The 13,858-nt window shown below is 38.4% G+C and overlaps 1 protein-coding gene across 1 annotated transcript in view; it reads left to right on the top strand.

Annotated features, from left to right (window-relative positions):
• Positions 1-13,858, top strand: part of KIF26B (kinesin family member 26B) — a 168,373-nt gene that overhangs the window by 93,933 nt on the left and 60,582 nt on the right. The gene's annotated exons all lie outside the window — the stretch shown is intronic.

Raw genomic sequence — 13,858 nt, 5'->3', positions numbered from 1 at the left:
TTGATAGTGTCTGGCCTTACATTTAGGTCTTTAATCCATTTTGAGTTTATTTTTGTGTATGGTGTTAGGGAGTGTTCTAATTTCATTCTTTTAAATATAGCTGTCCAGTTTTCCCAGCACCACTTATTGAAGAGGCTGTCTTTTCTCCACTGTATATTCTTGCCTCCTTTATCAAAGATAAGGTGACCATATGTGCGTGGATTTGTCTCTGGGCTTTCTATCCTGTTCCACTGATTGATATTTCTGTTTTTGTGCCAGTACCATACTGTCTTGATTACTGTAGCTTTGTAGGATAGTCTGAAGCCCAGGAGCCTGATTACTCCAGCTCCGTTTTCCTTTCTCAAGATTGCTTTGGCTATTCGGGTCTTTTGTGTTTCTATACAAATTTTGAAATTTTTTGTTCTAGGTCTATGAAAAATGCCATTGGTAGTTTGATAGGGATTGCATTGAACCTTTAGATTGCTTTGGGTAGTATAGTCATTTTCACAATGTTGATTCCTCCAATCCAAAAACATGGTATATCTCTCCATCTGTTTGTATCATCTTTAATTTCTTTCATCAGTGTCTTATAGCTTTCTGCATACAGGTCTTTCATCTCCTTAGGTAGGTTTATTCCTAGGTATTTTATTCTTTTTGTTGCAATGGTAAATGGGAGTGTTTTCTTAATTTCACTTTCAGATTTTTCATCATTAGTGTATAGGAATGCCAGAGATTTCTGTGCATTAATTTTGTATCCTGCTACTTTACCAAATTCATTGATTAGCTCTAGTAGTTTTCTGGTAGCATCTTTAGGATTCTCTATGTATACTATCATATCATCTGCAAAAAGTGACAGCTTTACATCCTCTTTTCCAATTTGGATTCCTTTTATTTCTTTTTCTTCTCTGCTGTGGCTAAATCTTCCAAAGCTATGTTCAATAATAGTGGTGAGTGTGGACAACCTTGTCTTCTTCCTGATCTTAGAGGAAATGGTTTCAGTTTTTCACCATTGAGAATGATGTTGGCTGAGCGTTTGTCGTATATGGCCTTTATTATGTTGAGGTAAGTTCCCTCTGTGCCTACTTTCTGGAAGGTTTTTGTCATAAATCGGTGTTGAATTTTTTCAAAAGCTTTCTCTTCATCTACTGAGATGATCATATGGTTTTTCTCCTTCAATTTGTTAATATGGTGTATCACATTGATTGATTTGCGTATATTGAAGAATCCTTATATTCCTGGGATAAACCCCACTTGATCATGGTGTATGATCCTTTTAATGTGCTGTTGGATTCTGTTGACTAGTATTTTGTTGAGGATTGTTGCATCTTTGTCCATCAGTGATATTGGCCTGTAGTTTTCTTTCTTTGTGACATCCTTGTCTGGTTTTGGTATCAGGGTGATGGTGGCCTCGTAGAATGAGTTTGGGAGTGTTCCTGCCTCTGCTATATTTTGGAAAAGTTTGAGAAGGATAGGTGTTAGCTCTTCTCTATATGTTTGATAGAATTCGCCTGTGAAGTCATCTGGTCCTGGGCTTTTGTTTGTTGGAAGATTTTTAATCACAGTTTCAATTTCAGTGCTTGTGATTGGTCTGTTTATATTTTCTATTTCTTCCTGGCACAGTCTCGGAAGGTTGTGCTTTTCTAAGAATTTGCATATAGTTGCTTACAGTAATCTCTCGTGATCCTTTCTATTTCCTCAGTGTCAGTTGTTACTCCTCCTTTTACATTTCCAATTCTATCGATTTGAGTCTTCTCCCTTTTTTTTGTGATGAGTCTGGGTAATGGTTTATCAATTTTGTTTATCTTCTCAAAGAACCAGCTTTTAGTTTTATTGATGTTTGCTGTCGTTTCCTTCATTTCTTTTTCATTTATTTCTGATCTGATCTTTATGATTTCTTTCCTTCTACTAACTTTGGGGTTTCTTTGTTCTTCTTTCTGTGATTGCTTTAGGTGTAAGGTTAGGTTGTTTATTTGAGATGTTTCTTGTTTCTTGAGGTAGGATTATATTGCTATAAACGTCCCTCTTAGAACTGCTTTTGCTGCATCCCGTAGCTTTTGAGTCGTCGTGTTTTCATTGTCATTTGTTTCTAGGTATATTTTTATTTCTTCAGTGAGCTCTGGTTATTTAGTAGTGTATTGTTTAGCCTCCATGTGTTTGTATTTTTTACAGATTTTTTTCTTGTAATTGATATCTAATCTCATAGCATGGTGGTCGGAAAAGATACTTGATACAATTTCAATTTTCTTAAATTTACTAAGGCTTGATTTGTGACCCAAGATATGATCTATCTTGGAGAATGTTCCGTGAGCACTTGAGAAGAAAGTGTATTCTGTTGTTTTTGGATGGAATGTCCTATAAATATCAATTAAGTCCATCTTGTTTAATGTATCATTTAAAGCTTGTGGTTCCTTATTTATTTTCATGTTTGATGATCTGTCCATTGGTGAAAGTGGGGTGTTAAAGTCCCCTACTCTTACTGTGTTACTGTTGATTTCCCCTCTTATGGCTGTTAGCATTCGCCTTATGTATTGAGGTGCTCCTATGTTGGGTGCATAAATATTTACAATTGTTTTATCTTCTTCTTGGGTTGATCCCTTGATCATTATGTAGTGTCCTTTTTGTCTCTTGTAATAGTCTTTATTTTAAAGTCTATTTTGTCTGATATAAGAACTGCTACTCCAGCTTTCTTCTGATTTCCATTTGCATGAAATATCTTTTTCCATCCCATCCCTTTCAGTCTGTATGTGTCCCTAGGTCTGAAGTGGGTCTCTTGTAGACAGCATATATACAAGTCTTGTTTCTGTATCCATTCAGCCAGTCTATGTCTTTTGGTGGGGGCATTTAATCCATTTACATTTAAGTAACAGCATATATACGGGTCTTGTTTCTGTATCCATTCAGCCAGTCTATGTCTTTTGGTGGGAGCATTTAATCCATTTATATTTAAGGTAGTTATCAATATGTATGTTCCTATTACCATTTTCATAATTGTTTCGGGTTTGTTATTGTAGGTCTTTTCCTTCTCTTGTGTCTCCTGCCTGGAGAAGTTCCTTTAGCATTTGTTGTAAAGCTGGTTTGGTGGTGCTAAATTCTCTTAGCTTTTGCTTGTCTGTAAAGGTTTTAATTTCTCTGTCAAATCATAATTAGATCCTTGCTGGGTAGAGTAATCTTGGTTGTAGGCTTTTCCCTTTCATCACTTTAAATATGTCCTGCCACTCCCTTCTGGCTTGCAGAGTTTCTACTGAAAGATCAGCTGTTAACCTTATGGGGAGTCCCTTGTATGTTATTTGTTGTATTTCCCTTGCTGCTTTTAATATTTTTTCTTTGTGTTTAATTTTTGACAGTTTGATTAATATCTGTCTTGGCGTGTTTCTCCTTGGATTTATCCTTTATGGGACTCTCTGCACTTTCTGGACTTGATTAACTATTTCCTTTCCCATATTAGGGAAGTTTCAACCATAATCTCTTCAAATATTTTCTCAGTGCCTTTCTTTTTCTCTTCTTCTTCTAGGACCCCTATAATTTGAATGTTGGTCCATTTAATGTTGTCCCAGAGGTCTCTGAGAGTGTCCTCAGTTCTTTTCATTCTTTTTTCTTTATTCTGCTCTGCATTAGTTATTTCCACTATTTTATCTTCCAGGTCACTTATTCATTCTTCTGCCTCAGTTATTCTGCTATTGACTCCTTCTAGAGAATTTTTCATTCCATTTTTTGTGTTGTTCATCATTGTTTGTTTGCTCTTCAGTTCTTCTAGGTCCTTGTTAAACGTTTCTTGTATTTCCTCCATTCTATTTCCAAGATTTTGGATCATCTTTACTATCATTACTCTGAATTCTTTTTCAGGTAGACTGCCTATTTCCTCTTCATTGGTTTGGTCTGGTGGGTTTTCACCTTGCTCTTTCATCTGCTGTGTGTTTCTCTGTCTTCTCATTTTGCTTAACTTACTGTGTTTGGGGTCTCCTTTTCGCAGGCTGCAGGTTCGTTGTTCCCGTTGTTTTTGGTGTCTGTCCCCAGTGGCTAAGCTTTGTTCAGTGGGGTGTGTAGGCTTCCTGGTGGAGGGGACTAGTGCCTGTGTTCTGGTGGATGAGACTGGATCTTGTCTTTCTGGTGGTCAGGACTGCATCCGGTTGTGTGTTTGGGGTGTCTGTGAACTTATTATGATTTTAGGCAGCCTCTCTGCTAACAGGTGGGGTTGTGTTCCTGTCTTGCTAGTTGTTTGGCATAGGGTGTCCAGCACTGTAGCTTGCTGGTCGTTGAGTGGAGCTGGGTCTTAGTGTTTAGATGGAGATCTCTGGGAGAGCTCCTGCCGTTTGATATTTCATGGATCTGGGAGGTCTCTGGTGGACCAATGTCCTCAATTCAGCTGTCCTACCTCAGAGGCACAGGCCTGACACCCGGCCAGAGCACCAAGACCCTGTCAGCCACATGGCTCAGAAGAAAAGATAGAAAAAAAGAAAGAAAGAAAAATAAAGTTATTGAAATAAAAAATTTTTTAAGTTTAAAAATTAAAATTTTTAAATTTTTAGTTAAAAATTAAAAAGTAATAAAAAAAAAGAAAACTGAAGAAAGAAAGAAGAGAGCAACCAAACCAAAAAACAAATCTACCAATGATAACAAGTGCTAAAAATTATACAAAAAGAACCCAAAAAAACTGGCCAGACAGAACCCTGGGACAAATGGTAAAAGCAAAGCTATACAGGTAAAATCACGCAAAGAACCATACACATACACACTTACAAAAAGAGAAAAAGGAAAAAAAAAAAATATATCTATATATAAAAAAAAGGAAGAGAGCAGCCAAATCAATAAACAAATCTACCAATGATAATAAACTCGAAATACTAAACTAAGGTAAATATAAAACCAGAAACAAATTAGATGCAGACAGCAAACCCCAAGTCTACTGTTGCTCCCAGTGTCCACCGCCTCAATTTTGGGATGATTCAGTTGTCTATTCAATTATTCCACAGATGCAGGGTACATCAAGTTGACTGTGGAGATTTAATCTGCTGTTCCTGAGGCTGCTGGGAGATGTTTCCCTTTCTCTTTTTGTTCACACAGCTCCTTGGGTTCAGCTTTGGATTTGGCCCCGCCTCTGCGTGTATGTAGCCTGAGTGTATCTGTTCCCCACCCAGACAGGACGGGGTTAGAGGAGCAGCTGATTCGGGGGCTCTGGCTCCCTCAGTCCGGGGAGAGGGAGGTGTACGGAATGCGGGGCAGCCTGCAGCGGCAGAGGCCAGCATGACGTTGCAACAGCCTGAGGTGCTCTGTGTGTTCTCCCAGGGAAGTTTTCCCTGGATCACGGGACCCTGGCAGTGGCGGGCTGCACAGCCTCCCGGGAGGGGAGGTGTGGATAGTGACCTGTGCTTGCACACAGGCTTCTTGGTGGCTGCAGCAGTAGCAGCCTTAGCATTTCACGCCTGTCTCTGGTATCTGCGCTGATAGCCGCGGCTCACGCCCGTCTCTGGAGCTCATTTAGGTGGTACTCTGAATCCCCTCTCCTTGTGCACCCCGAAACAATGGTCTCTTGCCTCATAGGAGGTTCCAGACCTTTTCCCGGACTCCCTCCCGGCTAGCTGTGGTGCACTAGCCCCCTTCAGGCTGTGTTCACGCAGCCAGCCCAGTCCTCTCCCTGGGATCTGACCTGCGAAGCCGGACCCTCAGCTCCCAGCCCCCACCTGCCCCAGCAGGTGAGCAGACAAGCCTCTGGGGCTGGTGAGTGCTGGTCGGCACTGATCCTCTGTGCGGGAATTGCTCCACTTTGCCCTCTGCACCCCTGTTGCTGCACTCTCCTCCATGGCTCCAAAGCTTCCCCCCTGCCATCTCCGCCTGTGAAGGGGCTTCCTAGTGTGTGGAAACTTTTCCTCCTTCACAGCTCCCTACCAGAGGTGCCGGTCCCATCCCTATTCTTTTGTCTCTGTTTTTTCTTTTTTCTTTTGCCCTACCCAGGTACATGGGGAGTTTCTTCTCTTTTGGGAGGTCTGAGGTCTTCTGCCAGCATTCAGTAGGTGTTCTGTAGGAGTTGTTCCACATGTAGATGTATTTCTGGTGTATTTGTGGGGAGGAAGGTGATCTCCACGTCTTACTCTTCCACCATCTTGATGTTCTCTCACCCTTTTAAGGATTTTTATTGAGGAATAGTTGGAGGTAAACAAAATATAACATCCTTAATGTGGAAAGTTCTTTGCCACAGGTGTACCAGAGTCACTGGAGGGCCTGCAATGAAATGTTGTGCTTTCTGTAAACCTTCATCACTGTTTTTCTCAATACTAGATGTGGAAGTTGAGGGTGGGATGGGCAGAGACAAGGTTGGGCTCAGGACAGTGTTTCCCAGACATTTTCCTTGCTCTCCTGCATCAGCACTGTCCTGTGGACTCTGCCTGCAGATGTGTGAGCTTCCAGACACTGGCCGCATGCTCCTTACACACCCAGCAGAACCCAGACACACCCTCATCCCACGCCCTGCATCAGCCTTCTCAGCCAACCCCTTTTCCACCTTGTCCCAGGTGACCTGGCTTCTCCAACAGCTTTGGGAAGTCACCATTTCTACCTTTGTTGTTTTCCTTCCATGCAGAGTAGAAAGCAGAGGGAATAGTGGCTGTCCTAGAGCAATAGGAGGTGGGCCAGTTCTGATGGTGTGGGCTGGGTCACCCTGGAAATGTAGGAATACAGAGGCCTGAGAAGTGGGAGTCTGCTGCTGCTTGGGGAGTGGGGGCAGGAAAGGGAGATGATCCAGGAGCTCGGGTGATGTGCTGAGGGCCACACTCCCCTGGGCCAGTGGGGCCTGGGACAAAAAGACAGCTCGTAGCTCCTGCTGTCCCCAGAACTGGCTGAGGCCACATGGTGTAGGATGAGGAGTACATGTCTTAAAGGTTTGAATCCTAGCTCTACCAGTGACAGCATGATCTTGGGCATGTTTCCTTTTTTTTTAATAGCTTTAATGAGATATACTGTAGATACAATAATCCACACATACTTAACGTATATAATTTGATAAGTTTTGTCATATGTATATACCCATGCAATCAAGATGTTGAACATATTCATCACCCCCAAAAGTTTCTTTGGGACCTTTTGAAATCACTCCCTCTAGCTCCTTTTCCTTCCCGCTCCCCATACCCAGGTAACCACCACTGAACTCGGCTTCAGTTCCTATACATTAGTTTGCATTTCCTAGAATTTTATATAAATGGAATTCTATCACACAGTCTGTACTATTTTGAGTAGCTTCTTTCACTTAGCATAATTATTTTGAGATTTACTTTGTTGCATGTATCAATAGTTCATTTATTTATATTTCTAAGTAGTAATCCATTGTCTGGATGACCACAGTTTGCCTGTCTACTCATGTGCTGATGGACGTTTGTTTTATTTCCAATTTGGGTATTACAAATAAAAGTACCATACCCATTCATGTACAAATCTTTATATGGACATATATTTCCTTTTCTTTGGGGTGAATACCTAGACAAACTGGAATAGTTGGACCATACATTAATTTATAACTGTTTAAGAAACTGCCAACCTGTTCCCCAAGATGACCACACCATTTTATATTCCCACTAGCAGTACATGAGCATTCCAGTTCCTTCACATCCTCACCAACACTTAGTATGGTCAGTCTTTTCAATTTTAGCCTTTTATATAATAGATATGAAGTTGTATCTCACTGTGGTTTTAATTTGCTTTTCATTAATGACCAGTGATGTTTAGCATCTTTTCATGTCCTCATTTGACATCCATACATCTTTGGTGAGGTGTCTTTTGCCCTTTTTAAAATTGTTTTTTGTCTTACAGTTAAGTTTTGAGAGTTCTTTATATACTCTGGTTATAAGTCCTTTATCAGACATGTGATTTGCAAATACTTTCTCCCAGTCTGTGGCTTATCTTTTTACTCTCTTAACAGTGTATTTTGAAAACTATGAATATTTAAGGTTAATGAAGTTCAATTTATCTCTGTGTCTTTTATGAATCATGTTTTTAGTATCATATCTAAGAAATGTGTGCCTAACCCAAGATCAAAAATGTGTCATATTATGCTTTCTTCTTGAAGTTTTATAATTTTATATTTTACATTTAGGTCTTTGATCCATTTTTAGTTAGTTTGTATATATTTTTATGCATTAAAGATTTTTTATATGGATATACCATTTGCTGTAGAAACTATCCTATCTATACTAAATTACCTTCTCAACTTTGTCAAAAATTGTCCATATTTATGCGGGTTTATTTCTGGACTCTCTATTCTACTCCATTGATCTATTTTTTTTAATCTTTACACCAATACCACACTGTCTTGATTATGGGGGCTTTATAGTAAGTCTTAAGATACTGTTAGCCATAACAGTATGAGAAAACCATAATTCAAAAAGAGTCATGTACCACAATGTTCGTTGCAGCACTGTTTACAATAGCCAGGACATGGAAGCAACCTAAGAGTCCATCGACAGATAAATGGGTAAAGAAGATGTAGCACATATATACAATGGAATATTACTCAGCCATAAAAAGAAATGAAACTGAGTTATTTGTAGTGAGGTGGATGGACCTAGAGTCTGTCATACAGAGTGAAGTAAGTCAGAAAGAGAAAAACAAATACATATATATGGAATCTAAAAAAACAAAATGGTTCTGATGAACCTAGGGGCAGGACAGGAATAAAGACACAGACGTAAAGGATGGACTTGAGGACACAGGGAGGGGGAAGGGTAAGCTGGGATGAAGTGAGAGAGTAGCATTGACGTATATACACTACCAAATGTAAAATAGATAGCTAGTGGGAAGCAGCTGCATCACACAGGGAAGTCTACTCGGTGCTTTGTGACCACCTAGAGGGGTGACATAGGGAGGGTGGGAGGGAGACGCAAGAGGGAGGGGATATGGGTATATATGTATACATATAGCTGATTCACTTTATTATACAGCAAAAACTAACAGAACATTGTAAAGCAATTATATTCCAATAAAGATGTTAAAAAAAAAAGAAAGACAGCTTCCCTGGTGGCGCAGTGGTTGAGAGTCCGCCTGCCGCTGCAGGGGACACGGGTTCGTGCCCTGGTCCGGGAAGATCCCACATGCCATGGAACGGCTGGGCCCGTGAGCCATGGCCACTGAGCCTGCACATCCGGAGCCTGTTCGCCGCAACGGGAGAGGCCACAACAGTGAGAGGCCCGCGTACCGCAAAAAAAAAAAAAAAAAAGAAAGATACTGTTAGCCTTCCAACTTGGTGCTTAGTTTATAAGGTTGTTTTTTGGCTATTTTAGCCCCTGTGCATTTGCATATAAATTTTAGAGTCAGCTTCTGAATTGATTTTGTCGAATCACTTTCTACCAAAAAAGCCTGCTGGGATTTTTCATTGGGTTTTCATTGAATCTATAGATCACTTTGGAGAGAATTAACATCTTAATATTGAGTCTTCCGACCTATGAACACAGTTTATCTCTCTATTTTTTCAGGTCTTTATTAGTTTTTCTCAGGTGTGTTTTGTAGTTTTCAGTATATATATCTTTTGTCAGATTTATCCTTAAGTATTTAATATTTTTGATGTTATTGTAAAAGATATTTTAAAATTTCAATTTCCAGTTGTTTGTTACTGGAAATTGTATTTAGAAATTGTATTTAGAAGTTGTATTTAGAAATACAGTTGATCTCTGTCTGTTAATCTAGTATCCTGCAACCTCGAGTTAGTCGCTTTTTTGTGGATTCCATTAGATTTTCTACATAGATAATCATGTAATCTGCCAATTAAGGCAGTTTGAATTATTTCTTTCCAATCTGGATATGTTTTATTTCTTTTTCTTGCCTATTGAACTGGCTAGAACCTCCAGTACAATGTTGAATTGAAATGGTCAGAGTGAACATCCTTGTCTTGTTCCTGATCTTGGAAGGCATTTAGTTTTCTACCATTAAGAATGCCATTAGCTGTAGGTTTTTCCTAGACACTTTTTATCAAACTGAGGATATCACCGTCAATTTATATTTTGCTGAGCATTTTTATCAGTAATGGATGCTGGAGTTTGTTAAATGCTTTGTCTGCATCTACTGAGAGAATCATTTTTCTTTTTGGTTTGTTAATATGGTAATATCTGTTAAAATTATAATGATAGATCAATTTTTTGTTAAGCAACCTTGCATTCCTCGGATTAGTCCCACTTACTCATGGTATAAAATGCTTTTAATATGTTCCTAGATACAGTTTTATAGTATGAGTCACTAATATTTTGTTTAGAAAATTTGCATCATTGTTCATGAGGGATATTGGTCTTCAACTTTTTTTCTTGTAATATCTTTGTCTGTTTTGGGTATCAGGGTAATCCTGGCCTCATAGAATTAATTGAGAAGTTGTCTCTCCTATTCAATTTTCAGGAAGAATTTGTGTAGAATTGATATTATTTCTTCCTTGAATGTGTGATAGAATTCACCGGTGCAGTTAAAGGCACTGCTTTCCCTGTGGAAAAGTTGTTAACTACAGATTCTATTTCTTTAATGGATGTAGAGCTATTCACATTATCTATTACTTCTTGAATGAGCTTTGGTACTTTGTATCCTTCAAGAAATTTGTTCATTCTTCCAAGTTGTCTAATTTACTGGTGTAATGTTTCTTTATTGCCCTTTTTATATTTGTAGAAACTGTAGTAAGGCCACCTCTTTTGTTCTTGACATTGGTGATTTGTGTCTTCTCTCTTTCTTTGCTGATCAGTCATGCTAGGGATTTTTCAATTTTATTGATCTTGAAGAACCAGCTTTGGATGTCATTGGTTTTCCCTATTGGTTTTTAAATTTCTTATATCATTGATTTCTGCTTTTATATTAATTATTTCCTTTCTTCTATTTAGTCTTTAATTTGCTCATCTTTTTCTAATTTACTAAAATGGAAGCTGAGGTAATTGATTTGAGACCTCTTGTTTTCTGATATAGGCATTTAATGGTATAAATTCCCTCCTAAGTACTTCTTTAAAGGCATCTTACTAACTTGGATATGTTGTGTTTTCATTTTCATTCACTTAAAAACACTTTCTAATTTGCTTTTTGGTTTCTTCTTTGACCCTAAGTTATTTTGAGCTGTTGAGTTTCAAAATATTTAGGGATTTTCCAGGTATCTTTCTGGATTGACTTCTAATTTAACTCTAGTGTGTCAGAAAACATAGTATGAATGACGTGAATCCTTTAAAATTTATTTAGACTTATTTTATGTACCAGAATATGGTCTATCCTGTTAAATGTTCTGTGTGCAATTCAAAAGAATGTGTCTTCTGCTGTTGTTGGGTTGAGTGTTATACAAATGTCAAGTAGAATGAATTGGTTGGTAGTTGTTCAGATCTTCTATATCCTTACTGGTTTTCTGTCTGCTTATTATATCAATTATTGAGAAAGGGGTATTTGAAATCTCCAACTATCATTCTGGACTTGCCTGTTTATTCTTGCAATTCTATCAGATTTTACTTCACGTATTTGAACTTCTGTTATTAGATACATAAACACTTATATTGTTATGACCTCTTGATGAATTGTGACCTTTATCATTATAAAATGGCTCGCTTTCCCTCTAGTAATATTTTTTTGTCCTAAGTCTCTTTTGTTTGATATTGATATAGCTGCCCCCAGCTTTCTTATGGCTACTGTTTGCGTGGTATAGCCTTTTCCATACTTACATTTTCAACCTATTGTTTCTGTATATTTGAAGTGCACTTCTCATAGGTAACATATAGTAGAGTCTTGCTTTTTTATCAAATCTGACAATATCTACTTTCTAATAAGGGTATTCAGACAACTTACATTTAATGGGATTCTTCATATGGTGTGTTCCAAAGTATTATTTTTCTGTATGTTTTCTATTCAACCCATCTGTTCTTTGTTCTCCTTTTTATTTTATTTGCTTTCTTTTGAATTTATTGAACACTGTAAATGATTCACTTTATATCCTTTGTTGGCCTTTTAGTTGTAACTCTTTATTATTTAGTGATTGCTGTAGGATTTATTGTATACATCTTTAAGTTATCACGGTCTACTTTTAAGTGATATTATACCACTTCATGTCTAGAATAAGAACCTTACAATAGAGTACTTTCATTTCTCCACTCCTAACCTTTGTGCTATTGTTGTCAAACATTTTAATTTTGCGTATGTTATAGCCCACATGTTACATTGTTGTTATTTTTGCTTTAACAGTCAATTAGCTTTTAAGGAGATTTAAATAAGAGGAGGATAGCATGTATTTATTCACATAGTTGTCATTTCCAAAGCTCTTCATTCTTTTGTGTATATCCTTTGTGATGAATTCTTTCAGCTTTTATAAGTCTGAAAAAGTCTTTACTTCCCTTTTATCTGAGAATGATATTCTGGTTGGGTGTGTAACTCTAGGTTGGCAGTTTTCAGTACTTTAAAAATGTTGCTGCATTGTCTTTTCACTTGTATTATTTCCAAGAAATCTGCCATCATCTTATCTTTGTTCCTTTACATGTAACATAATTTTTTTCCTCCGGCTATTTTCAAGATTTTTTCCATCATCACTAGTTTTAACCCATTTGATTATTATGTGCTTTAGTGTAGTTTTCTTCATGTTTCTTGTGCTAGGGGATCATTGAGCTTCTTGGATCTGTGGGTTTATAGTTTTCATTAAATTTGGGAAAGTATTGACCACTGTTTCTTTAAATATTTTATCTGCACCACCCTCTGTGTCTTTCCCTTCAGGGACTTCAATTGCACACATATTAAGACACTTGAAGTAGTCCTATAGCTCTTTTTTTTAATCGGTTTTTGGTTGTTTGTTTTAAAATTGTACCTCTGTACTTCATCTTGGATCGTTTTTATTGCTATATTGTCAAATTCACCAATCTTTCCTTTTGCAGTGTCTAATATGCTGTTAATCCCAACCAGGGTATTTTTCATCTCACACAATGTAGTTTTTATCTCTAAAGATTCAATTTGTATCTTTTTAATACATTCCATGTCCCTATTTAACGTTTTTAATGTTTGAAATGCCATCATAACTGTTTTAATGTCCTTCTCTGTTGATTCTAATATCTATGTCAGTTCTGGGTTGGTTTCAATGATCTCTTCATTATAGTCCTCATTTTCTCGCTTCTTTTTCGTTGGTTATTTTTGATCGGGTGCTGGACATTTCTATATTTTTTTTAATGTCTTTAAGCTTTGTTGGGGGATGCAGTTGTTTACAAACAGTTTGATCCTTTATGGCCTTACTTTTAAGATTTGTTAAGGTGGAACCCAGTCAGTTCTCAGTCTAGGGCTAAGTGTTCCTGACTACTGAAGCCAGACCCTTGCGGGTACCCTACCCAGTGCCCTGTGAATCTTGAGGTTTCCTAGTCTGGCTGTTGGGAGCAAGCACTATTCCTGGCCTTGTGTGAGTCCTGTGCACTATTACTTCTAAGCTTTTCCAGTGGTTGGCCCCCCAGCCACGCGTAGTTTCATCATTCTGTGCCGATCAGCACGAGGTTGAATACTTGAGGAGACCTGCTACAAGTCTCCAGAGTTCTCTCCTCTCCAGCACTCTGTCCTGGAAATGTTGCTACCTTGGCCTCCCTGGACTCTCAGCTCTAGCTCCTCAGTTCAGAGAGTCTGCCAGGCTCCACCTGAGTTCCCTCTCTCTGAGCCATGGCCCGAAAACTCTCTCAGTGCAGTAAGCTGGGAAACGGCTAGTGCTCACCTCCCTTATTTCCCACCTCTCCAGGATCACTCTTTTGCTGTTTGATGTCTTGTGTCTTGCAAACGGTTGTTTTACACATTTTGTTCAGTTTTTGGTTGTTTCCGGTAAGAGGAAAGATCTGGTCCCTGTTACTTCATCTAGGCCAGAAGTGGAGGTTCTCATGAGCAAGTCTGTGCTTTTCCCAGGGGAGCTGAATGAGACTGATGTTTGTGTAGC

Source organism: Delphinapterus leucas, chromosome 1, assembly GCF_059928025.1.
Source record: "Delphinapterus leucas isolate spDelLeu-1000000601 "Yukka" chromosome 1, BTC_Dleu_Yukka2, whole genome shotgun sequence".
NCBI lineage: Eukaryota > Metazoa > Chordata > Mammalia > Artiodactyla > Monodontidae > Delphinapterus > Delphinapterus leucas.
This window is presented reverse-complemented; position numbering and strand designations above follow the sequence as displayed.